This window comes from Protopterus annectens, chromosome 16.part0, assembly GCF_019279795.1.
Source record: "Protopterus annectens isolate FY-2018-M chromosome 16.part0, PAN1.0, whole genome shotgun sequence".
NCBI lineage: Eukaryota > Metazoa > Chordata > Ceratodontiformes > Protopteridae > Protopterus > Protopterus annectens.
In genome coordinates, this window is record NC_056750.1 from 675,324,685 (window position 1) to 675,352,470 (window position 27,786).

Below are 27,786 nucleotides of genomic sequence, written 5' to 3' on the forward strand. Positions count from 1 at the left end.
CTTCATCTAAGAAGGTGTGGGAGTAAGTCTAAGCACAGTGAAGAGAGACAGAGAGAAAGACAAAGAGAAAAAGATAGAACTGATGTCAAAGACAGGGTTTGAAAGAGTTCCTCAGACCCTTGTGGTCCTTTTGGACCAGTTGCTAAAACATCAAGGCAGTCGGATCCAACACTGATGCAGGAACTGATCTAAATCCAGTCAACTTCTTCTCCAAACAGACTTTGTCTATATGACTAATTCTCAGCTCTTTTCTCCCATTTTATGGGAAAGGTCCATACACCGGTCTTCTAGGACACCCTCTTTGGCCTCCTCTTTCAGGTCTTTTTGATTGATGAGTCTCTCTTAAGCAGATGTCAACAAAACGATACGTGACCTTATGACACAGATCCAGATAGGGGTCCTCCCAGCTCCTCCTGCAGGGGTATGGGGCCAGGCACCAACAAAACCCCTCCATTGATATATCCTCCTCCGGTCCATCCTTTGTATTATATGTCTACTACACTGAGTGATACCTGTGGGGGTGACCTTGTTAGAGCCAATAGCCTGGTTGGCTTGGACTCCAGCAGATTCCCTTACCTATTCAATTTTGGTGTTGGATCTTGAAGAGTCTCAGAGCTAAGAGGTAAGAGATGGGGTCGAGGATGGACTCGAGGTTATCTGAGACCGCCTTACTTTTGGGTATTTCAGCCATAGTCAGCTAGACTCTGATGTCAATTTCAGAGGAAAGTCTGATTGGGTCCTGGGAGATTCCTTTGTTTGGATCTTCCGATCCTAAGGATTTTGCCTTGGTTGCAGTTTTGGCATCTGCCTTCAAAGCCTTTGAAAGGGTTCTGTCCAGGTCGAGAAGGAGGTCTGTTGCCCACACTCTACACTGTCCGATTCTGCAGCTCCACCTTCCAGTTAGACAGGGACAGCCAGACTCATGGAGTTTCTCCTAGTGAGTTTCCCTTATGGTCCTAAACCATCCACACAGCCTCCCATCAGGGAAGGGCATAGAAAACAGACTTGTAAAAGGAGATGTCTGGATTACCCTCAGGAGTCACTGATGGAAAATATCGACTTCGACGGAGGAGTCGTCCCAAAGACACCCTTAGAAGACATCTCATTTGGAGACATCCTTGATTTTATGAAACGGAGAGGGGTTTCCCTGCCTCTCAGGAGGCAGTATTCTTCAAGGATTTTGTGGATGTCCTATGCTTCCTTGGTGGTTCTTTCCACTGATGAGTTAATTGACCTGGTCTCTCAGCTGGCATGGAAGGAACCCAGTGTGATGGAGCTGATCTTGAAAAAACTAGACACGATCATGGTATCGTGGAATAGGCTGTATTGGAACAACGGTCCTGCTGTGTAGATGCAATAGTGGTTGCAGAAGCCATGAATAAAGATGCTGTCTGAAGAAAGAATATCTGTCCATCCTCAGAACATGGAGTCTAGGGCATTGGACAGATTCAGCAAGCTAACTTGTGCTTCAGTGACATTTGCTCTGTGTGAATTTAATTACCTAGCTCATTTGACAAGTTTCCAGAGAGACTTCAAGGAGCTTACCAAGTCTGTCTTGGTAATATGCCTAGTGACATGCAGAACACTGGAATCGCAGTTAAACCACACTACAGTTGCTGGCTGTGTCTTTGCAACTGGATCTAATGCAGCTGATGGCATGTAGGGGGCTGCAGGCGCAGACATTGCCGTTAGCCAGCATGCTTGGATACTTCCTGAAACTTTGCAGAGATCTTCAAGACATCTTTTATCAGCACTCCTTTTGATTCCACACTTTTCAAACCCAAAGTCAAGGGAACGCTCACCAGAAGTGAGCAGAAGGGCAAAACCTTGTCTGGTTTGTGCATCCATCTTTTCACCCTCCCCCCAAGCTTTCTCCTAGAACCAAAAGGGTGGAAAGGCATTATGGTTCTGTAAATCCCAAGAGTTTTGCCAAGGACTTTTCTGTTGACAGCACCCCTCCTCTCCAGGCACAGAGGGAAATAACGTCAGTGGACATCACCCCCAGGGTAGAGGCAAACCTCAAAATCAAGGGATTCAAGGTCACTTGACAGAGAAACTGTTCCAGTACCCCTGAATGATTGCCTGACTGCCACACTGTGGGGTAGTCAGGGGTTGGTCATCTCTACACCCTCACTACTGCTGAGTCAGCACTCAAGATTATTGGGTGCAGAAAATTACCCAAGGCTCTATTATTCCCTTCGCTTCTTACCAACAAACTAGTAGAATATTCTTGATGTTCTACCCAGTGAGAGGAAATTGGCAGCAGCAGCAATTTCAAATTTGCTGTAAAAATGAGTTATCCAGGTGCTCCCACCAAGCAATCAAGGATCTAGAGTCTATTCAAGTGTCTTTTTGGAGCTCTGGACATCAGTGGACCTCAGCCGCTTCAGTTTGTAAAACAGGCAAAGTTCTTGATGGCCATTGTTCATTCTTTCTCTTTTGAGTAAAGACAACTAGATATGCTCGATAGACCTTCAGGATACCCACTATCAAATCAAGTTAGCACAGCAGTTCATAAGGTTTCTCCTCTCTCGGGGTTGGGGGCTGTCATTTTCAATTCAGAGCACTGCCCCTCTGGTCTCACCAGAGCCCAAGGGTGCTCACAAAGTGCAAAGCAATGGTAGCAGTACCTCTAAGGCTGTAAGGGTACTGGATGTTCCCTTATCTAGATGACTGATTCTTCACCACACCCACCAAGGATGTATGTATTCTGGTCCAGGAATGACTTGCTTCAGTTCTTTCATCAGCTGGGGATTATTTTAAACCTAAAGAAAAGCCATCTGACACTGACCCAAACAATAGAATTCATAGAGTGCCACTCGGACTTGTATGAAATTTCAAAGCTTCCCAACTAGAATACTCTCCCTGCATCGTTAAACTTTGGGTCTATATTAGAATCGCGAATGTTCACAATGTCGAATCTGACATTGTTGACATGTAAATGGCGAAACCGCAGAACATCGAAGAGGTAAATGGAAATCTCCGTAAGGGGAGATTTCCATTTACTTCAATGTAGTGTGGTCTCGGAGTTGGAATATTTAAGTAGTGGGGGGTGCAGGGGGGCTTGCCCGCAAGTAGTTCTGTTTTGACTTTTTTTCATGTCTTTATTAGGTATTCGATGTTACTGGACTTCGATGATATGGTGTCGATCATATCGTATTAGAAGTTCAGTAACTTCGAGTATCTAATGTAGACCCCTAACTTCGAGGTGTTCTCTATTTTGAATCCTCCAGTATGACTTAATAGTCGAATACTGGGACCAATGGCTTCTTAGGTTATGCTGGCTCCTCCGACCGGATTTTATATGTGGGTGCTGCAGAGGGCACTCTGTTCAGTAGTCGATGTTGTTGCAATCCATGCAGTTCCCAGTTCATCTCACACCTATATGAAGATGTCACACCTACTGGTAGTTCATTCCCCACTAGAGACTTGGGGTCGACCATTCATCTTTCCACCTGTGAAGATCACTGTGACCACAGACACTTTGCTTCATGGGAGGGCACATTTCAAAGAGAAAACTTCAAACCATGTGGATGACTTCAGAGGCCAGACTTCACATCATTCTGATGGAAGTCAGAGTATTGCTGGCTTTTCAGGATTCCCTTCCCAAGGATTTGATTTCCATATGTACAAACAACCTAGCTGTGGTCTGGTACATCAACAAATAAAGGGGGACTGATTCATATCCACTATGTTGAGAAGCTACTAGAGTTAAGCAGTGGGCAATGTTTCCCATAGCTTTCTAATAGCAGTGCACATTCCAGGGAGTTTTAATGTTTTAGCGGACAAGCTCAGTAGATCCGTTCTTCTGCCTTAGAAGTGGTCCCTCCCTCAACCACTCTGTGACAACCATAGGTTCATAGGTAGGTACTAGACTATTGGCCCTAGGGCCTATATAAGCTTAGCCAAAAAGGTACCCTGGCTTTCACCACCTAAGAAAATTATTTTCCTGTGCCCCAGTCAAGCAGAGCCATAGAAGTGATCCCCAGGGTGAATTTCCTATTTCCCTTCCAATCAAGATTTTTCTTGGAGTGCTCATGAGCTTTATTTGACATAGGTAGTTTGTTCCGGAGTATGGGAAATCTCTGGGACAGGAATCTATCCCTCCAGCATGTTCTGTTTATTGTGGTGACAAGGTTTATGTCCCTAGAGCGTGTAGCTTGGAGGATTGGGATTTCTTTGTGGAGCATGTCCAACAGGTCTAGGTTTAACATAGTTTTGTATGTTATGCAGAGGTCACCCCAGAGTAGGCGATATGCGACTGAGTAAAGCTGGAGTTTTTTGAGACTGTCTGCGTAGGGCATCTGTTTGAGGCTGGCAGTTCTCTTTGTGAGGTGTATCTGCGGCCTTTCCAGTTGTTGTAGATGTCTTGTGAGGTACATACCAAAAGAGACATTATACTCTATAATGGGTCTGAGTGATGAGTAGAGGGAAACAATTACCTCTTTTTTTCCTGGATGAGAAACCTTTTGTGATGGTGTGCCACGTAGAAGGATTTCCTGACTACTGTGGCAATGTGATTATCAAAGGAGAGGCTACTGTCCACCTGTGTCCCAAGGTCTCATCACGCTTTCGGTGTTAAGTAGACTACCACCTATGTGGTAGTTCATGGGTACAGAGTTTTTACCAAAAGGGATGACAGTGCACTTTTTGACATTGAGTTTGAGGCCGTGGCTTTGACACCAGGCATCTGTCTCAGTGAGGTCCTTTTGTAGGATGTCCACACCGTTAGGAGTTTAGAATATAGCTCCTAGTTTGCAGTCATCTGCAAACTTCATTAGCCAAAGACTTTTTGTGTTAGCCTGTACTTCAGAGAAGTAGATTGCAAACAGGAGAGGACCCAGGACTGAACCATGTGGTACGCCACTTGTCACTGGTCTGAAGTCGGATTTGGAGTCTGCAACTTTCATAGTGTGGGTTCTGTCAGTGACCCAGATGGCAACCCATCTTGTGACATAGGGATTTATACCTAGTTTAGTGTGGTTTATCTACAATTCCAGAGAGGGGGATGGTGTTGAAAGCCTTGGCGAGATCTAGATAGGCTTGTGTGAACCACCTTACCCTCATCAGTGGCTTTGGTGACTGCTTCAAAGAAGTCTGTCAGGTTTAGGAGATATGATCTGTCTTTTACAAACCCGAACTGGGTGTGGTCCAGAGTTTAGAGATTACCAATGTCTTTGTTTATAAGTTCCATGATACGTTCCATGGCCTTGCAGACCAGGCTCGTCAGGCTAATGGGGTAGTAGTTCCCAGGGTCTGTGGTGGATCCCCTTTGTAGAGTGGGATAACCATTGCTGTGTGCCATTCAGTTGGGCACAAAGCCTGAGGTGAGGCTACGATTGAGCATGGTACTTAAGTGGGGTTCCAGTTCGTTCTGTAGTTCGTGTAGAACGCAGCCTGGGATGTTGTCAGGTCCCATGGATGCTGTGTTCTTGGCTTTGAAGAGTGTGGTTTTTACCTGTGCAGCCATGATTACAGGAATTTTGCATTCTTCCGGTATAAAGATGGGCCCTTTAGGTGGTGAGAGGGGGGTAAAGTTAGAACTGAACCTATCTGCCAGTATGTTGGCAATATCAGTTGGTTCTGTATATTTAGTGCCATTGTGCTGTAACTCAGAGCAGATCTGAGTGTTGCCATTGAGATTCTTGACATAGCTATAGAATGCTTTGTGGTTGTCTTTAGAAACAGTGGAGATTTTGTTTTCATAACTAGCTTTGGAGGATTTTGAGGGATCTCAGCTTCTTACTGAGGCTGACTAGGGAGTTCCTCCAATCATGGGATTTTACTTTTTTGCAGCAGTTTCTTTCTTCTGTTGTAGAGTTTGTTTATGGCAGGGGACCACCAGATTGGCTTCCTTTTTTGGGAGGATAGCATCTTGGTTCTGTTAGGGATAAGCACGATCCATGCACTCGTGTAAGTGCTTATAAAGTGCATTTGTGTAGGATTTAGCAGTCGTACCTCTATTGCTCGTCTGGATGGGTGTCATGAAGTTTGCCACTTCTGTCTTAAGCGTGAAGTTGGCTTTGGAGAAATGTTTTATGGTGGTTTCCCTAATGGGGGTGGGGCGGGATGTGGCTGTCTAGGGTTATTAGCTTGTGGTCAGATCTGACCAGAGAGGAATTGACCTCTGGTGTGGAACATCAATCGCCCATGTTGGTAATGACTAGGTCTAGGATATTGCTGCCCCTGGTGGGGGTGTGGATAAGTTGATCCAAGGCATTGGAATTTATGAATTCCAGAAAGTGTTGCGCAAAATAATTGGTACACGAGTAGTTTTCCCAGGTAATGGTGGGGTAGTTGAAATCTCCCATTATTAGGGTGTTGGGTTGTACCCTAATATTTTCCAGTGTATCGAGAAATGAGGAGTGGGAATCCTGGGGCATGGTGGGGGATCTATAGCAAGCTATAATTTGGATTGCGATCTTGTCCAGAGTTAGTTGCACTTGGATAATCTCAGATGCATTATGCTGAGCAGCTAGCCTGAAGGTGTGGATATCCTTAATGAATATTGGATACACCTCTGCCTTTAGTGTTTTGGTCCAGGTTAGATGGCTGAAAGGTGTGGTATGAATTATAACCTGGTAATGCAGGGGTGCTCTCTGGAGACTTGAACCAGGTCTCTGTCACTGCACAGATATCGATTTTCTCCATTTTAAGGAGTGCCTCGAGTGAGTGCATTTTGAGGTTTAGACTTCTAGCATTGTGTAGCATTACCCTCAGATTTTGCTTGCTTGTACCTGTTATGGTTGTGAATTTGTCATTTGAACTTTGCCTAAAAAGGCACTATAGTGGTGGCAAGAGCTTTAGCCAGTGTCTGGAATCCCAAAGGTAACAGGTGCAGGCCATCTCTGGCAAAGCATTGTGGTCTGTTGATCATGCCATCCCAGGCAGATACTGGATCCCCTTTGAATGACACCAGAAGCTTTGCCAATTGTTGAAGTCAATCAATTTGTCCTTGTACTGTGGTATAATTCTGGGTGATGGCAGGATTCTACTCAGGGCTAAGGTCATACCTGCCTGGGCTACAAGATTGGAGAGCTCCATGCCTCTCTTCATGTAGTCCAGGGAGGTACATCTCAGGTCATTCACACCAACGTGGACAATTACAGAGTCATATTTGTACTTTTGGAGTGACCTGAGTGCGTGTGTTATGTGCCAGATCCTGTCACCCAACAGGCAGCTGACTTTCTCCTTGTTTAGCCTGGTGAGTGGAACATCAGTGTGCCTGACTATAGAGTCACCTATCACTAGAGTGTTTGGTACATGTTATGCCTTATGGGCTATGGTTGGGTTGCACACTGAGTTTGTGGGCAATGTGTCATTTGGGTTGTGTTGGGGGTGGAGGTTGCTTGCATTTCTGCTTTGGAGGTCTCTTGCTTGGGCAGATTTTTGAGCGGCTCCGTGAATGTAGGTGTGTATTTTGTGTCTGTGTGTGTGTTTTGGTGGTGTAGGTTTTGAGGGACTGTGTGAGGAATGTGGTGTGGTGCAAGTGTTTACCCTCTCCTCTTGACTGTCTAGTCCAGTATAGGGTGAAGAGAGCTTTGCTTCCAGTTTGGCTACATAAGTGCATCTCTCACAGGTTGTAGTGTTGGGTGGTAGGAGGAGAGGGTTGTCTGTGTACATGAGGCAATTGCTGTATTGCCCCAAGATGCCCAGATTCATCAGGGAGAAAGGAGAAAAACACCAGGAGATGACCCGTAGACATGCCTGGATACTTGCTTATTTATTAAGTACTAAAAACTGTTTTCATCTAGACAAGTGAGGAAAGTTGAGTGCTGTAATAATGTGTAGCTTATTTAGTGCTTACAATGAGTTCTGAACAAGTGTTGACCTCAAAGAAACAGATTTGAGTGCTAAAACTAAAAAAACTGGCTAGTTCTAAGGGAAATTTTGAAGAGCAGACTTTATGGCGCTGGGAATATTTTAACCCTAGCTAAGCGCGATGCATAGTGTATTTTTTTAATATAACAGTAGCAAATGAGCAAACTGATTTAAACAAATTAACCAATAAAAAGCTAAAAATAGCCCCGTTCCAGCAGTCTTCAATCAGACCAGTTTTAACTGCACACTCCTGCCACTAGGGTGCAGGGGAACCTTCTCCAGAAAAAGATGGTCTGAATCTAGTCTTGAGCTACAGCAAACAAGGCGTACCAATTTCAGAAGAAACAGTTCAAATAAGCAGGCACAATAAGCCTTTAACCAGAACTCCCAGCTCAGAAAGGCAGAATATACCCTTTCCTCCCACAAGAGTGCAGACCACACCTTCTTAATGTAAAATAACTGGCCCTAAGCCCACGAGTTTAAACCAGAACTAATACACTTTTAGAATAACAAGACACTAAATCTTTAATCAGCAACTCCCAACCTAGAAGGATGTAAGCTACCTGTTTTGCTACAACAGTGAAGACCACAAGCCTTCTTAATGTAAAACAGCTGGTCTGAAGCCCAAGTGTTTAAAACCAAGGGTTTAGAATAACAAGTTACAATTTAATAAGGCTACTAACAAGCAGTAATAAATGCAGCAGAATAAATGCAATTAAGTACTTTTAAGAACAGGCAGCAAAAGCAAAATAAAGTAGGAAGAAACACAAATACAGTAAAAGCAGATAAAATGCAATTTTTTATAACAATAGAAAATGAGCAAACTGATTAAAACAAATTACCCAATTAACCAGTAAAAAAGCTCAAAACTGAGGCCTGTTCCAGCAGTCTTCAGTCAGACAAGTTCTAACTGCACACTCCTGCCACTAGGGTGCAGGGGAACCTTTTCCAAAAACAATGGCCTGGATTAGTGCTCAAGTTATACAAACAAAGCTAGATTCAGCAGGCCTGAATATAGTCTATGCTACAGTAAACAAAGCACACCAATTTCAGGAAGAAACAGTTCAAATAAGCAGGCACAATAAGCCTTTAACAAGAAATCCCCAGCTCAGAAGGGCAGAATCTAGCACCTCCTGCCACAACAGTGCAGACCACAAACCTTAATGTAAAACAAATGGTCTAAAGCCCAAGTGCTTAAACCAACAGGCTTAGAATAACAGTTACAATTTAATAAGGCTACTACCAAGCAGTAATTAAATGCAGCAGAATAAATACAATTGAGTACTTTTAAGAAGAAGCAAAAGCAAAATAAGGTAATAAAGTAGGAAGAAACACAAATATAGTAAAAGCAGATGAATACAGTGCAATTTTTTTATGATTGTCAATCGACAAAGGCCAAAAATAGGGACAGATTTTAAATATTGCTCTTGTAAACTTAAGTTGCTATAGTAACTTGGTTTTTATTAACATACATTTTCTGAAGAATTTGAAGTCTGAAGCTCGAATGTATGCTATTATTTAGTGAGTGATCCTCAGATTATCCCAGTGATTTGCCAGAAAACCACACGTTTTATGAGGAATACAAAATATGAGGCAGAAATCTGGACAGTTGAGAAGTATGGATGGCTGGTGTGGTCGCAGATGCTTCCTGGTGGAGGAAGGGCCTTGTTTGCCTCCTTGCTTCCCACTACCACTTTCTGTTTTGATGCACCATTATACCTTTGGGTCATTTTCCCCTTCCATGCCTCCAGTAGAAGGGTTCCCCTCTGAAGGGTTAGATGTTAGCCATCTGATCACTAATGCAGTAGCCTTAGGTAAATGAGTTGTATCCTGCACAGGACAGAACAGCCATGCAGCTTCCAAAGCTTAAGGACATCTTCCACATACCTTGATCATCGATAGCTCAAGCAGAGCTGTAGAAAATCAACTGTCTAGGCTCCAAGCCCTAAAGAATTTTCCTGCTGCTGAAGAGCATTTCTTTTGTGGACTTTTGGGGTTTGGCAATTGGCTAGGATTTATCCGTTATTGGGCAGGTAAGTTCTGTTTAGGTGGAAAATACCTTTCACAATTTATTTTATGATGGAAACCTTTACTTTTTATTGCAAGTATTGATTCTGTGGTATGAGTTTTTTTATTAGGTTTTCGTAGTGTTACATGAATTTTCAGTCAGCAGAAAGAGCTTTTTAGAGTTTTCACTTATGTAAAACATGTTTTTAAAGTTACTTTTTATAAGTCTTTTGTGAGAAGACTTCAAATTGTGTTTAGAGCAGGGGTAAGTGTAGTGCTTTTCACAGTATGTTTGGGGTGAAAATACCTTTTGATTTGTACTTGGACTTCAGGCTTAATTTTTGGCTTTATCAGGTAACAGCTTGCAGATTCTTCCTTCTTATAGCCCCAAAAAGAAAATTTTCAGACAATCTTTGCCCTTCAGTGGGCTATGAATTTGCATCAGTTGCCGATAGATGAGACTGCAGTAACCATTTATTGTTTTGAAACCACTCATAATCTTATTTGGTTTTCTCTGGTGCAGTCCTTTGAGCCACCTTGAGACAGGTATCAGACAAGTCCTTTGAGGCTGTTTTGAGTAAACTTAGCAGGCATGGGAGGACTAGACTTTTCAGTCTGAGGATAGCATGGGGAAAGTTTCTCTGTCAGACTGGGACGGCTGTTCTCAGAGTGATGTCCCTGACAACAGCCGGTCGTCTTCCATGGAAATTCCTGTTTAAAATTCGCAAAAACACTTCTCTTCCCTTGTTTGTTACTTTAGACAGGGTTGATTTATTGGGCTTAGTACAGGCTCTTTACCCCTTTCTGGTTGTACTGGTAAATTTTTTTTTTTGTTTCTCGAGGGTGTCCCTTGGAAGAGTGTTTTTTTTGTTTTGTTTTTTCTATGAAATCATATCTAGAATGAACAAATTGTTTCAATAAGATAATGACATTCCAGTATATTTAAAAAAATGTTTATTACAGCTAGAATTTCCTGTACCCACTCCTGTCCCTCCTGTTCTTCCAGCTTTTGGGGGATGTTATTACTGCCGGTAACATGCCTGGCAGCACCTAAGAAGGCAGATAACTGCAAAATTTCTCAGTCTTACAAACGTGTTTCTAATCCTAGAATTTGGACCCTGCAGTGATTTCCTTGTTAGATGCTGCTGTACTTAAATATTTGGTAAATGCTAACAAAATCCCCACCCCGTCATCCCCCAGGATGGGAAATCCTTTATAGATTTGGAGAAAAATGTATAATTTTGCTTGACTTGTTCTTAAAATTCATAAATGTCAAGTTCACGTGTTAATTTTTGCTTCCTTCATTTGAGAATGTGGAACATTAAATGCATTTTTCTTTCTGAGCAAAAATCTTTTATGAGTAGACATAATACTTGTGTGTCTCAAGAAACTAAACATTCTTTGAAGTGTGCTTATGATTGCTGATACCTCATCAAGAACAGCTGCTGGTGTAACTCGTGAGGTTTGCATCATTACATTCTGAGAATTTGCATGAGGATTTAAAAGCTGAAAAACTTGAATTCCACTTTGTATAGGTTCATAGGTAGAGGTACTAGGTTGTCTGCCCAAGGGCATTTATAAGCCTAGCCAGAATGTGTTGGCTTTCGCCTCCCTTTTAAATTAGTTTCCTGGGCCTCTGTCTAGCAGGGCCACTGAAGTGATCCCAGAGGTAAATTTACGACTTCCCATCCACTCGTCAAGATTTCTCTTGAGAGTCGGTGAGGGGCTTTGCCTAACATAAATTGGAATTCTATTCCAGAGTGAGGGAAGTCTCTGGGACAGGAATCTATCCCTCCAGCATGTCCTGTTTATTGTTGTGCTGAGGTTTAATTCACTGGAGCATGTGGCTGTAAGAGATTTGGTTTTCTTGAGGTGGAGCATGTCCATTAATTCCGGGTTGGACATGGCCTTGTACGTCAGGTAGAGATCACCTCTGAGCAGGTGGTAAGCAACCGAGTAGAGCTGGAGTTTCTTTAGTTGAGCTGCATAGGGCATCTGTTTGAGGCCCATGATCCTCTTGGTGAGGTACTTCTGTGGTCTTTCCAGCTGTAGGTGTCTAGTAAGGTACATTCCAAATGGGGCATTGTACTCAATTATGGGCCTAATGGATGATGAGTAGAGGGGCACAATGACCTCTCTTGATCTAGATGTGATCCCTTTTGTGATTAGGTGGGCTACATAGAAGGAATATCTAACCACTTTGGCAATGTGATTATCAAAGGAGAGGTTGCGATCTACCTGGGTCCCCAGATCCCTAATTACATCTTCCGTACTTAATGGATTACCACCTATGTGATAATTTGTGGGCACTTTGTTTTTCCCAAAGGGGATGACTATGCATTTTTTGGCATTTAGCTTGAGGCCATGGTTCTGACACCAGGTATCTGTCTCCATGAGAGCCTTCTGGAGGATGTCTGTGTCAGCCGGAGAGTCTATTATGGCTCCCAGTTTGCAGTCATCTGCGAACTTGGTCAGCCATAGTCCTCTCATGCTTGCCTGTACCTCAGAGAAGTATATACCAAACAGGAGGGGTCCCAGGACTGAGCCCTGTGGGACACTACTTGTAACTGGTTTAGACTCTGACATGGCACCCGCAACTCTGACCATGTGTGTTCTATCCGTGAGCCAGTTGGCAACCCATCTCGTCACATAGGGGTTAATATTCAAGCTGGTGAGCTTATCTATGATGCCAGAGTGGGGAATGGTGCCGAAGGCCTTAGCGAGGTCCAGGTAGGCTGTGTGGACTACCTTTCCCTCATCTATGGCCTTGGTAACTATTTCAAAGAAGTCCACTAGGTTTAGGAGGCAGGATCTGCCTTTAACAAAGCCAAATTGGGTAAGGTCCAGTGTCTGGAGGTTCCCAATGTCTCTGTTTGAGTTCCATGATGATGCGCTCCATAGCTTTGCAGACCAGGCTAGTCAGGCTTATGGGGCGATAGTTCCCAGGATCTGTTGTGGCACCACCTTTGTGGAGCGGAACGACTGTTGCTGTATGCCATTCTTTGGGTACATAGCCTGTGGTAAGGCTGAGTTTGAACAGTGAATTTAGGTGAGGGTTTAGTTTGTGTAAGACGCAGCCTGGGATACCATCCGGTCCCATTGATGCTGTGCTTTTAGCTTTGGAGAGAGCTGTTTTCACTTGCGTGTCTGTGATGTCTGGGCCTCTACATTCATCTGGGATGGACATGGGCACTTTTGGGGGTGAGGGGGGGGGGGGTAAAGTTTGCACTGAACCTGTCAGCCAGGATGTTGGCAATGTCAGTTGGTTCAGTGTATTTTTTGCCCTTTTGCACTAGCACAGAGCATATCTGAGAGTTGCACCTAGATTCTTGACATAGCTAAAGAAGGCTTTGTGATTATCTTTAGAGTCTTTGGCAATTTTTCTTTTGAAAGTGGCCTTGGATGATTTTATGAGGGATCGTAGTTTCTTGCTAATATTGATCAGGGCTGCCTTTCCTTTTTGGGATTTTGCTCTATCATGTAATAGTTTCCTCTTTCTGTTGTATAGCTTATTTATGGCCAGGGACCACCAGACTGGTTTCCTCTTTTTGGAGGAGTGAGTCTTGATTTTACTTGGGATGGCTTGATCCATGCATTCCTGTAGGTGCTCATAGAATGCATTTGTAAAGGATTCTGCGGTTTGGGCAGCATTATCCTTTTAGCAAGGGGGGCTTTGAAACTTTCCACCTCGGTCTTGAGAAGTGTGAAGTTGGCTTTTGAAAAGTATTTCACAGTGGTTTTCTTGACTGGGAGTGTAGTCAGAATGTGGATGTCCAGTGTGATTAGTTTATGGTCTGATCTTACCAGTGAGGGGTTTACCTCTGGTGTGGAGCACTAATCTCCCATGTTGGTAATGATCAGGTCCAATATGTTGTCACCTTTTGTGGGCGTGGTGACCAGCTGTTCCAGGGCGTTTGAGTTTATAAACTCTAGGAAGCGTTGGGCGAAGGAGTTTGTACTTGAGTAGTTTTCCCAGTCAATGTTAGGGTAGTTGAAATCACCCAATATCATGGTGTTAGGTAGGACTTTCATATTTTCCAGTGTTCTCAGGAATGCTGAGTGGGGGTCCTGAGACAAGGTAGGTGATCTGTAGCAAGCTACAATCTGAAAAGCAGCTTTGCCCACTGTTAGTTGCACATGGATGGTCTCCGAGGCCTCATGCTGTGCTACTAACCTGGAGGTGTGGGTATCCTTTATGAAAATGGATAACACCCCCTACTTTTGTATTTCGGTCCAGGTTCTGGGGCCGAAAGGTATGGTATGAGTTGTCGCCTGGTAGTGCCGGGGTCCTGTCTGTAGCCTTGAACTAAGTTTCTTTTACTGCACAGATATAAATGTTCTCCATGCTAAGGAGTGCCTCGAGTGCATGCATTTTGAGGTTTAGATTTCTGACATTGAGTAGCATTACCCTCAATTTTTGGTTACTTTTGTTGTTTATGGAGGTGGGTTTGTCTTTTGAGCCTTTCCTAAAAAAGGCACTAAGGGGGTGGCAAGAGCCTTGACCAGTATTGGAAAGCCTAAGGGCGACAGGTGCAAGTCATCTCTGGTGAAGCATCGTGGCTTGTCGAGCATGTTGTCCCAGGCTGACAGACACTGGATCCCCTTTGAATGACACCAATAGCTTAGCCAATTGTTAAAACTGTACTGTGGCATCATTCTTTGTGAGGGCAATATGCTACTCAGGGTCAGGGTCATACCGGCCTGGAATACATGATCAGAGAGTTCCTCTATGTCTCTCTTCATGTAGTCCAGCATGTCTCGCATACATTTGTGTTTGTTGGAAGGAGGAGAGGGTTGGCCGTGTACATGAGGCAATTGTAACATTGCCTCAAGATTCCCAGATTCACCAGCTGGACTGGAGAATACACCTGAAACTGCCTTTTGGACATGCCTGTACGGATAAATGAACTGATTTACTGATTGTCCAGTAGGGACGGATAGGGAGCCTTGTACTACTGTATAGTAAAGGGGAGGTGTAGTGTTAGCATTTATTTGTGCTTTCTGAGAGCTTAGAGCAAGTGCTGGGCTGTAAAAGGAAAGTTACAGTGCTTTATTTGAAAGTTTGACTAGTTCCAAGGGAAAAATTGAAGAGCAGACTTTGTGGAGCCTGGAATAGTTTAACCCTAGCTAACCGGTGCTGCGCGGTGCGCAAATGTGGGTTTTAAGGCAGGGATAAGAAAGAGAGAGGAATTAGCCCTAAACGGCCAATAAACTTCTAGTTGCTGGGCTGAGACCACTCCTCCAGGGATAGATAGGCTGCTCAAAGCTCCCCACTCTCACTGGTGAACAGAGAAACTTGCTCCTATCCAAGTAAGGATATGGGCAACACAGGAACTTGTACCACAGCCTTGAATTCAGCAGAACCTGAAAACTGAACTAGACTAGCTTAGAAACGGCGGGAAACAAGAATTTTTTTTTTGTTTTTTTTTTGCAGACGATACAGTAAAGTTTCACAAAAACACTTTAAATGTTTAGAACAGGCTAGCACACTTTAGTGTGTAGCCTACAACAGTTAAACAACACAAAAATGACTTAAAATGACTTTAAAAGTGCAAATAGCAAAAAATGGTATAGTATGCAGCAAAAATTGTTTTTTTAAGGCACAGAAATGCTAGAAATCGCTTTTCCGGCGAAATTAGCAGTCACAGGAAAAATGCAGAGAAAAAATACTTAATCAGTTGAAAGTCGCTCTTTTGTTGCTCTGCTGCTTGTAGTACTCTGCAGGACACCATGAGGAGCTTTGCTGAGTTGTATACCAGTTATATTGGGAGTGAAGTTGTTTTTCACCCATCTGCTGCTGAGGTTCTGAAAATGTGATGAGATAGAGGAACAACTGATTCAAGAAGTGACATATTTTTCATCCTTCCTCCTCCATGTTTGTTAAAGGCTTTCCACCTTCATCAGGACAAAATAAGCAGGAAACGTGGAGCATCATAGAAGTCAGGAATGCCCAATAGGTCCGGATAACTGTCTGTATTACTCTCCTCCCTTGACAAACTATCAAGTCTTTCCAAAAATCTCTCACTGTTCTCTCTTTGGCAGCAAGTAATCTCAATACAAATTGGTTCTGACACTGATTAATCAATGGTACAGATGGCAGTGGGAGTCCCTGCCTCCTTTTCTAGGAAAGCCTCCTCATCATCTACCATACCAAACTTTTTCCCCTCCTGTCATTCAGTGTTTGCTGACTACGGGGTTATCGAAACCTGGGTCTTCTCTCTGATTGAGAGAGGTTTTTATTCAAAAAGTGTTTGGTACTGAAGGAAGAAACCTTGTGAAGACTAGTCATAGTCTTCTTCTTTTTCAATCAATTTGTGAAAGTCCCAAAGTTAAAAATGCTACACCCTTCACAAGCTGTTACCTCTTATTCCCTTGATCAGTTTTTTCGTAACTCTAGATTTAAAAAAATGTTTTATCAAATTCTTAGAGTCTGAGATTTCAAATGTTTTAGGTTTTCTGTGTCTGGATTACACGTTTAGATGCTCTTCATGTTTCACTGTTGCAGTCTTAACTTGTGGGATTTCATGCCATAGAAGCCCTTGGGCGGGACTACCACCAGAGAAAAAAATTCCTTCCTCCAGGAGCTGGCAGACACCCTACCTGACGTCACTACACTTGGGTAAAAGGGGAGTTGACCGATGCCATTACTTCAGTTTGTTGTCATCAGAGCCTGAAGCAGAGTGCCAGTCAGTGAGTCGGGCAGTCCGCATCAGAGAAAGAAGACTCCGAAAAGCTTAGTACACCATTGAGGAACCTTTTATCTATTGTTTGACTAATGTCAGAGAAAATTACTAACTGTCTAGTGTGGCAAACAGATTCCACACTAGAATGTCCACTCCTTTTGTTTGACATGTTTGGGCCCGGAAAAACGATGTTCCCAACTGTCATTTTTGTGACCGATTTAATAGCAGGACTATTAGGAGTAGGGATGAGATTTTTTAGCTGCACACTTTAATGATCACCCTTTTGGGTTTTTCACTGCTCCGAGGGTGTTCACAAAGTGTCTAGCTCTAGTGTTGATTTATTGCATACTGCACATTTTTCCTTGTTTAGAGGAATTTGTCTATGAGGAGTCATTTTCAAAGTGTTAAGAATCTCTTACTTGGGTCAGAGATCACTTTCTCATATTCGGTTGTTTTGACTCCTTCCCACGGGATTGTGCATTCCTGGGGTGTCCTAGGTGCTTCAGTTAAGAGCTTTTCTTCCACTGCAAAAAATAGATCTGTATATAGATTTATTTATGTATTTTTTCTGCACAGTCCAGAACTTCCATAAAGGGACTTTATCAGGATGTTGGCATTAATGACATCCAAGATTCTCAGAATTCCTCTTGCCAGACTCCACATGAGAAGAATTCAGTGGTATCTAAAATTGGTTTGATCTCAACACCAACAGCCCTTAGTTTTTTTTATATTCTAATTTTATTTATAAAAGGGAATCACTTTGGTTGAATGACAAGTTATACCCAAAACCAGCTGTCTCATTTTCCTTTCTTGCTTCAGCACAGTTACTAAGACTCCTCAGATTTTGCTTATTGTCTATGGCAATAAAATTGCAAAGTGCTTGGAACAAACAAGTCAGACCAAAATACACAAACGTAAGAAGCTGGAAGTCATAAATGCACTTCTCTGTCTGTGATTGCCAGAGCATCTTCAAGTGATTACAGGCAACACCACAGTGTTGTGGTACATAACTGGGGTGGAGGGAATCCAGATCAACTCTATGTGCAGGTTAGCCTTTGTAACCTGGGGTATAGCAGTTCAGCACAATCTCAATTTACAGGTGTGTTACATTTCATCAGAGCAAAACATTGTGGCAGACAAGCTGAGCAGTACCAGGACAGACCCTCAAAAATGAAAATTGAATTGGGGTATCCTCAAGGAATTGATCCCGCAGTGGGGAACATCTCAGCTAGCTCTTTTTGCCTCCATTTATGACAAACAACTGCAACATTCTTCTCCAGGACTACTTGTAAACAGGCCTGGAAAGCAGATGCAGTTTCATTCCCTTGTATGGGAGTGTTACTGTATGCTTTTCCACCGATATTCAGGCTCATTTTGAGGATTCAGAAAGGCTCTCCAAATATCATTGTTGTGACTCACTTCTGGCCTAGGCAGAAATGGTTCTCATTTCTTTTGGAAAAGGCTAAGCAACTCAGCACCTTCTTAATCCACAGATATCTTGAATCCAGTAGGTAGTTGGCAGACAAGCTAAGGAGGTCCAGGACAGATCCTCAAAAATGGAAATTGAATTGGGTGTCTTCCAGCATGTGGTCAGTCGGGGGGGGGGTGCAGCTCAAGTAGATGCTTTCACTTCCATTCAAAACAGCTGACAAAATTCTGTTCCTTTGTAAACAGACCTGGAAAATAAATACAGTTTTATTTCCTTTGATAGGAATGTTCCTGTATGCCTTTATACTGCTAATTCAGGGTCATTATCATGATTCAGAGGAATTCTCCAAAGATCATTGTGCCGAGTCCCTTCTGGCCCAGATAATAGTGGATGTTTCATAGCCAGTTTTGCAGTACTAATCCTTGGAACTTCCTGCAGTGAAAAAGCCCATGACTGGCCTGATTTCCAGAGTCTTAGCATCATCTTAAGCTGACTGGCATTTTGTGGCCATCCGGACGCTAGGGTATAAGAAAGGTGTCCATCAGCACCATCTTCAGTTCATTGTAGCTGTGCAGTCCGATATGTTTTATGTGCTCAGTCATTTGGTCAACTCATGTTTGCAGAGTTCCTCTGCTTCCAGTCAGATAAGTATCCTTTGGGTAAATTTCTTCTCTAATTAGTGTTCAAGCAAATTAACTGTTTGTCTTGTGGGAAGCAAATTCTGCATAAATATTTTCAGTCATTTGCTTGTTTTGCTTGGGGCCACAGCACAACTTCTCTAACTGCTTGGAGTTTTAAATTCCATGCAAAAACCCTTAAATAGGGCTGAGGTACTCACTGCAAATAAGGAGTCTGCTTTTTCAAGTGCATCACAACCCCCATCTTCTGCACGTTCTGCTAAGTCTCCGATGACTGCTGGTGTCATCCCAAAAAGGTGAAAAGATTTAAATAAAAAAAAAAAAAGGATCCAGAATCCACAGAAAAAGTGACTGCATCTACCCCTAAGTTGACCAAGGACCTTGGTGAGGTGCCTTTTCAGCCTCTAGGACTGGTGGCTGCTAGGCCAAACCCTCTGACACAGCCCCTCAGGAAGCTGCCATGATCCTGGCCTTCCCACGACTATCACCACTGCTCACATGTCAATCTGGTCAGATGTCACTGCACAAGCATCAGATTCTGATGTCTGAGAAGTGGTTCTGCAAGACGTCCTCACCCCTCCACTGACTTCCCATGTTCTTTCCAAAGTTCTGCTCAGTCAACTGCATCCATCAGCCATGCCTGATAAATGACAGTTAAAACCAAAACATATCCCGATGTGGCCTTACCTCCACCGTCAGCTTCAAGGCCAAAGTCCAGGATCTGATTAAGATAGCACAGGAATTCTTAGTAGTCATTAAAACCAGTGAACCTTCTCAGACTTACCAATTCTTTCTGACTCCAATCAGAAGGACTAGGAATGTATCTTAATCCTCTGAAGAGGAGGAAGACCTTACATACTCGGGTCACTTGCAACCCCAAACTTACCCTTATTTGGACTCTGACAACACTCTCACTTCCTCACCTGAAGACCTTTCCTTCAAGGACACATTGCACAAAATGAAAGAAGCCTTTATCTGGACCAAGCTCAGACATGCTCCAGGGAAATACCAAGCTTACCCTCCCCTAGACCATTGGCTGTCCCCTTTGTACACAGAGTTCCAGATGATGTATGTGACGACATAAACTTTCACCCAGATTCCTTACCACCTACTCCTAGGAAACCAGATGTGTTTGAGTCAAATATCCTGTAAAAACCTATCTACAAAAATTCTAATTCCCCCGTACTCTCCACTGAAGCTACCAAAGGGATTTGTTAAGAGCCATTCTGGCACCCATTACCTAATGACGGAGAGAGCAGAATCCTGGGCAGGTTTGGTAAGAAAATTTTTACCTCTGCTATCCTAGCCATAAGAACATAAAATTGTCAGTTTCATATGATAAAATATTTGGAATCGTTCAAAACAAAATGTTAGCAACACTTGATTCCATGTCTGATAGAAACTTGTACAAAGAGATGCAGGACATTGCTAGAGAAGCCTTTTGGGTAACCAGGCACTCCTTGAAATGTGGTTATGATGCCTTAGAGCTTCTTGCGGGGTAGCTGCCACCGCATCAGTTACACACAGACATACTTGACTAAGAACTCTGCCACTGTCAGAACAGATTAAAGCAGAGTTGTAGGACACCACACTGGACAGAGAGTTCCTGTTTGGACCCCCAGCTGAACACATCTCCGAGAAACTCGGCAAAGAAACTTAAAAGATTAAAACAGTTAAAGAATACTACTTGTCCCCAACCCTGAGATAGAGTAGAAATTACCCCATATGCCTTGATTCTTTCCACCTAGACAGGCTAAAGGGAGGCCTCCCTGTGGAAAAAGACCAAGGCAATCAAGAATATGGCAACACTAACAGACTCGGAGATCAGCCACTGCCAAAGAGCACAACCAGCACAGAGAGCAGCTGTGACTGCTTGCTCCCTTTTCTTCCTCCCTTAATGGCCTTCCCTAATGGACCCTGGTAGGCAGGCTTTCCCTTTTCTTAAGCTTGTGATAGATCGTTACAAGATGTCAGTGGGTTCACACATTATGGAAAAGGGATACTTTATCCAATTAAGGAAAATTACCACCTTTTTGAGCATGCAAAAACCTCCAGTGGAGCAAGAAAACCTCTTGCCACCAATTATCAACTATTTGCTGAGGCAAGCGGCCATACAGCCAGTTCCACCAGGTCAAGAGAGGAAAGGTTTTATTGAAGACTCTTCCTAGTCCCATGAAAAGAAGGAACCTGGACACCTATCCTATCTCTCTCAAAGTTTAACAAATTCCTTTACATTCCAAAATTCAGGATGCTTACTCTGGGAAAGCTTTTGCCCATGATCTTTCAGGATGCCTCCATGGTTACAGTCAGCCTAAAGGATTTTGTACCATCATGTACCTATAGCTTTCAACCACAGAATATACTCATGGTTCATATTCTTAGACTCCCAGTTACAGTTTTGGTTCCTCTACCAACCCATGAGGGTTCACAAAATGCTTGGCTCCCTAATAAAGCATTGCAGAATGCTGGAGGTGCACATCTGCCCCTACCCAGATGACTGTCTCATCCAAGGAAGGTCCACTTTATGGACCCAAGATGCCCTTCAGTTATCTGCAGACAGTTTCCAAAAAGTGGGTATCATGTTAAACATACAAAAGTCTCATGGCTCCCCAAACAAGTATATTGTTTCTGGGAGCCTTGACACACTCCATCCAACAGTGTTCCTTCCTCAGGAAAAGGTAGTCTTCCTCACAGAGAACTTGAACCACCTGCTTACAAAACAACTCATCTCAGCCAGAGCGAAGTTCTTCATGTTTCACTGTTGCAGTCATCACTTGTGGGTTATCCCTGCTGGGTAGCCCTTGGCCGGCCTGAATATCAGAATAAAGGATTTTCCTCCTGCATTGGCTGTTCAGGGACAGTGGCTGATGTCAGGTTGTCAGGGCTATAAAGGGTGACGGCCAACACCATTACATCAGTCTTTCTTGCTGTGGAGCCCGAAGCAGAGGCAGTTTTGCGAGTGCATCCATCAGCCATTGCCAGAGTGAGAAAAACCTTCTAAAGCTAAGTACCCCATTGAGGAACATTTTCTTGCTTTTAACCGATGTCAGAGAAAGTCCATAATTATCTCAGTTGTGGAAAGCGGATCCCATACCAAGACTTTTATTCTCGCTGCATCACTTTTTTAGGCCCAGACCACAACATGCCCAGGTGTCGGTTTTGTGCCCTGTTTAAAGCTAGAACCATATAACGAAGTGCTGAAATTGTAGCTAGGCATTTTATTGAGTATTTTTCTCAATGTGATATGGCGTCGGTCTCTCAACCAGCTACTGACTTACCTAGAAAAAAGAAAGAAAAGGATAGAGATGGGCTTCCAAAAGTTAGGCCCTCTGGTGACTCAGGTCAAAAGTCTGGTATTTTTCAACTTAGTGCTACAGCTGAACTCTGTGAGGCACCTTCACAGCCCATGACGCCAACCGAGGAACCGTCACAGGCCTCTACTGAGACCTGTTTGGAGTCCAGTATGCCGCTGTATACACCTCCCTCTGCTGGTATGTCTATGTCGCCACTTCCTCACGTGGTCAGGTCTGGAGCCACTTTGCAGGCACCAGCTTCCGCTGAGACTCTTCTGACTGCTAAAGCCAGACTCAGACCAACTACAACCCTGCCGGTTAAACTCACTTTGTATAAGACTACTGACCCATCCAGGCCCAAGCCCAAGATTACTCTCAAAAAGGTCCCTCCCCAAGGGCATAGCCACCGACCTCCACATAGCCAGCCTGCTCCTCAGTCACAGCAACTGCTCAGAATGGCAGAAGATTTGATGGCGCTTATTAGGGGAAGGCAGCCCCCATCCTCCCACCCCAGCCAAAAGAAAATGGGACACCTCTTCTGAGGCCCTCTCTGACCAGGAATCAGAAGAATCTGTCCTTGAGTCAGACATGGATGACCAGCCCTTAGCAGCATTTGAGGACTCTGATGTTGATGACCCCATTCCACACCCCCTACCCCCGAGGACCTTTCTTTTGGGGAAACCTTAAATTCCTTCAGAGAACACTTTCAATGGGAGGCCCAAGATTACCCTCAATCTAAGAAGAGACAGAGAGAGTTCCTTGACCTGCCCCAGCATAAGCCTCTGGCCATTCCGCCTGCCCTGGATGTAGTGGAGGATGTTTTTCTAGATTCTGCCCTTTCACCAGATTCTCTCCCCCCAGGAAACCAGACAGATATTACAGGGCACAAGACACCCACAAATATCTTTTCAAGAACCCTACTGCAGACCCTGAAGTCATTACTCAAGGCTCTAAGGGAGCTAGGGCAAGCGTATCTAGAAATTCCATTCCAGCTGACAAAGAAAGCAGAGCTTTAGACAGAATGGGAAAAAAGGTGTATACTTCATCCACTTTAGCTGTAAGAGCATTAAATTGTCAATTCCATATGCTTAAATTCTAGCAAAATGCCCTTGAACTGATTAAACAGAAGTCATCTTCCATTTCTGACAATAGTACTACCAGAGAATTAACAGACCTCATACAGTCTAGTTTTCAGACAGCCAAACACTCTAGAAGCTTCTACCAGGGCTGCAGTCACAGGCTCAGTAATCAGAAGGTATGCCTGATTAAGGGAGCAGCCTTTGCCTGACCAGATAAAATCCAAACTGCTAAGATGCTCCCTTAGATAAAGACTAGTTGTTAGGACCTAAAGCGGAGGAGGCCCTTATGAAAATGGAGGACAAAGCCAAGTCCAAGCAAACTGTCAAGGATTTCTTACAGGTTCAAACTCCCAGATTCAGCAGAAACTTCCCCACTAAACACTGGTCATTTCCCTCTCAGACAAAACCAGTCCAGAGAAAGGGATGCAGAGACAGAACCTCTAGGCATCATTCCCATACCCAACAAAGACCCAGGCAGTGGTCCACTGCTGCTCCTAGGCAAGGGAGTTCTAAACCAACTCCCTTCTCCAAGGACTCTCCCCTCTGCCCCTCAGGTCACCCAGCAGGTTAGGAGGAAGACTTTCCCTCTTCTTAAAAAATGGGCAGGCCATTACCTCAGATATATGGGTCCTAAAAATTATCAGCAGCAGGTACAGATTCTATTTCAGAGAGAAACCAAAAAGATCAGGTTGCCCAGATGTCCTCGCAAATCAGAGGACAGAAGCTATTCATCAGATCAGAAAGCTTCATGCCCAGGATGCTATAGAACCTGTACCAAAGGAACATACCGGAAAAGGAATTTATTCAAGAAGACTGTTCCTGGTTCCCAGAAAAGAAGGCACCTGGTTCCCTATCCTAGACCTCTCCACCCTGAATCTGTCCCTCCTTGTTCCAAAATTCATGATGCTGATTCTGCAAAAACTACTTCCTATGCTCTTGCCACAAGCCTGGCTAGTGACCATAGATTTGAAGGATGCCTACCTGCATGTCCCTATCAGACAGTCCTGCAGGAGTTACACCAGGTTCAGAGCAGGGTCCCAACAATTTCAGTTCTCTGCTCTGCTCTGCCCTGCCCAGCCCAGCCCTTTGGCTTATCCACTGCTCCCAGAATCCTTACCAAGTGCCTGGCTCCAGTCATTGTATTTTGCAGACAGAAGGGCATGCACATTTATCCCTATCTCAACAACTGCCTCGTACAGGCAGAAACCAAGGAAAAACTCCTGCAGGACCTCTCCTTTGTGCAAACCCTAGTAACCTTTCTGGGATTCACCATCAACCGGGAAAAGTCCCACTCCCATCTGCAGCCCACACTAAGAATTACCTTCCTGGGTACCCTTCTAGACACCTCAGCACAAATGGCCTTCCTCCCCCTCAGAAGCAGGCCTTCCTACAGTCTTACTTCACCCAGCTGGCAAGCAAAACCCACTTACTGCCAGAAAAATCCTGCAAGCCCTGGGATACATGGCCTTCTGCATCCTGCTGGTACCCCTTGCTAAGACTACACATGAGAAAATTGCAATGGTCCCTAAGGAATCTCTGGTGCCAACACTTCCCGGTCACTGGAACACCAACTCTCCCTCATTCCTTGTCTGGGAAAGGAGTTCTTATGGTGGAACAAGGCTTGCAACCTAAACAAGGGTCTCCCATTTGTCCTTCAGTCACACGGCCAAACCATAACCACAGACATTGCCTGGGGAGCTCACAAAAGAACACTGCAAACTCAGGCCTTTTGGGAACAGGATTTTCAGGGTCTCCATATCAACCTGAAAGAAATGCTAGCAGTGCACAGAGCAATTCTAACCTTCCAAGAATATCTGTCACCCGGAGTCCTTTTAATCAAGACAGAAACACAACTGTCGTGGTACACCAACAAGCAAGGGAGCACCCATTCTTGACCCCTCTGTCACTTGGCTATGAAAATCTGGCAGTCAGCCTCAAACCTGGGACTGCACCTGATAGCACAATACCTTCCAGGGAAACAAAACACCCTGACAGACCAGTTAAGCAGACAACTCCTGAATCCACATGAGTGGCAGTTGCACAGGGAGACCTTCCTTCAGATCAGTCAGATCTGGGGGAAACCAGACATAGACCTTTTTGCAAGCTACCAGACCCACCAGCTAACAAAATTTTGCTCAAGAGTTTCACCCAGAATCTTGGAGGATGGACGCCCTCTCCTTTCACTGAGGCACCTTGTTTGTATACACTTTCCCACCACTGCCTCTGATTCTCAGGGGTGCTGATCAAGATCAGAGAGGAAGGGCCTAGGGCCATCCTAATTGGTCCAGACTGGTCGAGGCATCACTGGTACCCCATGCTGCTCCGTCTGAGCAGATACCCTCGCATCCTCCTACACCCCTCCACAGACCACCTCACACAAAAGAGAGGGAAAATACTGCACCCAGGCCTGGCCACTCTCCAGTTAACTGCATGGTTGATTGCTCAAAGGCAGATAACACTGCAGCCCTCAGCAGGCAAGTGTTGGACATTATTAAGGAGGCCCGTAGATCCAGTACCAGAAATTTTATTCAGCAAAATGGAAAAGGTTGACCTACTGGTGCAGCAGCAGAGGTGCAGACAGTGCCAATGCCACTTTAGCTCTGGTTCTGGACTACTTGACAGAACTTCTAGAAAAGGGCTTGTCCTACTCCTCTATCAAGACTTAAGCTTCAGCTATCTCAGCCTATTGCCAGGTGGAGCAGCCCTTTTTCTCTCAGCACCTCTTAAAGCAGTTCCTCAGAGGTGTAGCTCACATCAGGCCACCTAGAGGGCCACCTGTACCAGCTTGGGATCTTAACTTTGTTTTGGAAAAGTTGACTCTACCCCCATTTTGAGCCAGCATCCTCAGCAGATCTCAAGTTCCTCTCTTGGAAAACTGCTCTACTGGTAGCCATCACTCCTGCCAGGAGGTTATCTGAGCTCCAGGCCCTAATGGCCACTGGAGCCCTTCATTATCTTCTACACAGGGTCTCTCTGAGAGCCAACCCTGTCTTTATGCCTAAGGTGGTCTCTGAGGTAACCCTCAGCCAGACCATTCACCTACTTACTTTCTTCCAAAGCCTACCAATAAAGGAGAAAGAATTCTTCATACTCTGGATGTACACAGACAACAGAGATTTTACCTTGACAGGACCAAATCAGTCAGAAAAACTGACCAGCTCCTGGTTTCATTCACCCTTGGAGCAGAGGGGAAACCCATTACCAGGCAGACCATTTCCAAATGGATCTTTCTTTGCATACATTTCTGCTATGCCTTCCATAGAAAGAGTCCTCTCAGATCCATCACGTCTCACACCACTAGAGCAGCCTCTACTTCCACAGCCTTCCTGAAAGGGATTCCTACCAAGGATATCTTGGAGGCTGCTACATGAACATCTATCCACACTTGCATTAAGCACTACCAGCTGCCTACATTCTCCAAAACCAGGGCAGGATTTGCATCTGCAAACCTGCAGGGTATGCTAGCATCCCCGTAATCTGTATAACTTGACTCCACCCACTTCCTCAGCTTTGGGAATCTTCCCACAACTGATGACTGCAACATTGAAACAGGAAGGACATAGTGCAGTTGTGTACACTTACCATAAATGTAGATGTTAGTGTATTCACTGTTGCAGTCCTGTTTCCCTCCCACCATCCCCTATTTTTCTATATCCTCTTAAGGGCTCCTGACTATTGGGAGGCAAGAAAAACTGATGTAATGGCATTGGCTGTCACCCTTTATAGCCCTGACATCAGCCACTGTCCCTGAACAGACAAAGCAGGAGGGAAATCCTTTACTCTGGTATTCAGGCCAGCTGAGGGCTAGCCAACAGGGATAACCCCCAAGTGATGACTGCAACAGTGAATGCACTCTAACATCTACATTTATGTTAAGTGTACACAACTGTACTTTCTTAAGGATCCTAGGGTCCACGGCTTTATATATGCTAATGGTGTCTTTAGGAAAGATACACATGAGGAATATACAATGGTTTCTCAATAATGTCTGGGAACAACACTTTCTTCCCCTATAAACCCTTCTTCCCTTGCTCCCCAGGCCCCTCAAGTAGTAGCTTCTGTGGTGGAAATCTACCATGCAAAACAACCCAGGAGCAACTTTCACTCTACCTCAGGAAGACAAGTCCATCACCACAGACAGCTCAGATTTAGCTTGGGAAGCCCACCTTGGTGGAATTGAGGGTACAGGGCATTTGGTCCTCAAAACAGAGATAGTTGCATATCAGTCTGAAGAAAATGCTAGTAGTATTTCAGGCCATGAAAGCTTACCAATCGCACTTGAGTCCAGGAGCCCTGTAAATTTGAACTTATACCGCAGTTGTGGTACATAAAAAAATGGGGGGAGGATCTTGTCTTCCTTGTCCAGCCTTACCGGACAGATCTGGATGCTAGCCCAGGACTTGGGGATCACTTATTGCATTGTAAGTACCAAACCAAGATACTCTGACAGATTCCCTGAGTAGGGATTTACTAGACCCAAGCAAATGGATGTTGAAAAGGGAAGTGCTTATAGATTTTACCACGGTTTGGTGTATCCAATCTGTAGACCTCTTTGCCTGTCCCATGAACAAACAACTTCTGAGGTTCTGCTTCAGAACCTAACAGGAGGGTCCTGGAAGATAGATGCTTTCTCCTTCATGTGGAGCCACAAATGCCTGTATGCTTTTCCCCCATTATACTTGATTCGGAGAGTACTTACCAAGATCAGGACCAACAGACCCAGTATGATTCTGGTAGCTCTCTTTTGGCCCAGACAGTATTGGTTGTATCTTCGCCTCACTCTCAGTGAAGGGAGGTTTCATTTGCTCTTGAAGGACACAGACCTCAGCCAAATCA